Consider the following 2,500-nt stretch of genomic DNA (forward strand, 5'->3'; position numbering starts at 1 on the left):
GAGAGAGGAAGAAGGGAGCGAGGAGGAGGGAGGGAAAGAGGGCAGGAGGGAGGGAGGGAGGAAGGGAGAGAGGAAGGAAGGGAGCGAGGAGGAGGGAGGGAAAGAGGGCAGGAGGGAGGGAGGGAGGAAGGGAGAGAGGAAGGAAGGGAGCGAGGAGGAGGGAGGGAAAGAGGGCAGGAGGGAGGGAGGGAGGAAGGGAGAGAGGAAGGAAGGAAGCGAGGAGGAGGGAGGGAAAGAGGGCAGGAGGGAGGGAGGGAGGAAGGGAGAGAGGAAGGAAGGGAGCGAGGAGGAGGGAGGGAAAGAGGGCAGGAGGGAGGGAGGGAGGAAGGGAGAGAGGAAAGAAGGGAGCGAGGAGGAGGGAGGGAAAGAGGGCAGGAGGGAGGGAGAGAGGAAGGAAGGGAGCGAGGAGGAGGGAGGGAAAGAGGGCAGGAGGGAGGGAGAGAGGAAGGAAGGGAGCGAGGAGGAGGGAGGGAAAGAGGGCAGGAGGGAGGGAGAGAGGAAGGAAGGGAGCGAGGAGGAGGGAGGGAAAGAGGGCAGGAGGGAGGGAGGGAGGAAGGGAGAGAGGAAGGAAGGAAGCGAGGAGGAGGGAGGGAAAGAGGGCAGGAGGGAGGGAGGGAGGAAGGGAGAGAGGAAGGAAGGGAGCGAGGAGGAGGGAGGGAAAGAGGGCAGGAGGGAGGGAGGAGGAAGGGAGAGAGAAGGAAGGGAGCGAGGAGGAGGGAGGGAAAGAGGGCAGGAGGGAGGGAGGGAGGAAGGGAGAGAGGAAGGAAGGGAGCGAGGAGGAGGGAGGGAAAGAGGGCAGGAGGGAGGGAGGGAGGAAGGGAGAGAGGAAAGGAAGGGAGCGAGGAGGAGGGAGGGAAAGAGGGCAGGAGGGAGGGAGGGAGGAAGGGAGAGAGGAAGGAAGGGAGCGAGGAGGAGGGAGGGAAAGAGGGCAGGAGGGAGGGAGGGAGGAAGGGAGAGAGGAAGGAAGGGAGCGAGGAGGAGGGAGGGAAAGAGGGCAGGAGGGAGGGAGAGAGGAAGGGAGAGAGGAAGGAAGGGAGCGAGGAGGAGGGAGGGAAAGGGGGCAGGAGGGAGGGAGAGAGGAAGGAAGGGAGCGAGGAGGGGGGAGGAAAGAGGGCAGGAGGGAGGGAGAGAGGAAGGAAGGGAGCGAGGAGGAGGGAGGGAAAGAGGGCAGGAGGGAGGGAGGAAGGGAGAGAGGAAGGAAGGAAGCGAGGAGGAGGGAGGGAAAGAGGGCAGGAGGGAGGGAGGGAGGAAGGGAGAGAGGAAGGAAGGGAGCGAGGAGGAGGGAGGGAAAGAGGGCAGGAGGGAGGGAGGGAGGAAGGGAGAGAGGAAGGAAGGAAGCGAGGAGGAGGGAGGGAAAGAGGGCAGGAGGGAGGGAGGGAGGAAGGGAGAGAGGAAGGAAGGGAGCGAGGAGGAGGGAGGGAAAGAGGGCAGGAGGGAGGGAGAGAGGAAGGGAGAGAGGAAGGAAGGGAGCGGGGAGGAGGGAGGGAAAGGGGGCAGGAGGGAGGGAGGGAGGAAGGAAGGGAGCGAGGAGGAGGGAGGGAAAGAGGGCAGGAGGGAGGGAGAGAGGAAGGAAGGGAGCGAGGAGGAGGGAGGGAAAGAGGGCAGGAGGGAGGGAGGGAGGAAAGGAGAGAGGAAAGAAGGGAGCGAGGAGGAGGGAGGGAAAGGGGGCAGGAGGGAGGGCAGAGGAAGGGAGAGAGGAAGGAAGGGAGCGAGGAGGAGGGAGGGAAAGGGGGCAGGAGGGAGGGCAAGAGGAAGGGAGAGAGGAAGGAAGGGAGCGAGGAGGAGGGAGGGAAAGAGGGCAGGAGGGAGGTAAGCAAACGTGATCAGATTATGTTTGAAAGTTGGGCGACGTAGCTCCTTCCTGACCTTTTGTGTCGTCCGGGTTTCACTCTGGCCAAGGTCAGGCGGGTCTCTCTTTTTTCCTTTCTTTTTTCTTTGTTTTCCTCTTTCCGTCCATCTCATCTTCCCTTCTTTCCTCTGCTATTGAACTTTTCTAAAAACTTTTTAAAAAATCTTCTCTCGTCTCTCTCTCTCTCTCTCTCCTCTCTCTCTCTCTCTCTCTCTCTCTCTCTCACACACACTCTCTCTCTCCCCTTCTCCTTTTCTCTCCTTCCATCTCCCTTTCTCTCCCTCTCGCTCTTTCTCTCCCTCCCTCCTTCCCTCCTTTCTCTCCTTTCTCTCCTCCCCCCCCCCACCCTCCCTCCACCCCTCTCTTTCTCTTTCTCCTCTTATTTTCTCTGTTATTCCCCCTCCCCCTCTCTCTTCACCCCCCCATCCTCCCCACCCACCGACCTACATTCTCCGGGAGGGGGGGGGGGGGTGGAAGCCCCGGTTTTCCTCAAGACGATGTTCGGGAAAAGAAAGAATGAAAGAAAAAAAGTTTTTTTTTTTTTTTTACTTCTTTTATCAGTTTTTCTTTGTTCTTCCTTTTTTTTGTATTTTTTATTTGTGTTTTTGTTTTGAGGTAATAGGATTAGCTTTTTTTTTTTCTTTACTTAGT

Source organism: Penaeus chinensis, chromosome 27 (assembly GCF_019202785.1).
Source record: "Penaeus chinensis breed Huanghai No. 1 chromosome 27, ASM1920278v2, whole genome shotgun sequence".
Taxonomy (NCBI): Eukaryota; Metazoa; Arthropoda; class Malacostraca; order Decapoda; family Penaeidae; genus Penaeus; species Penaeus chinensis.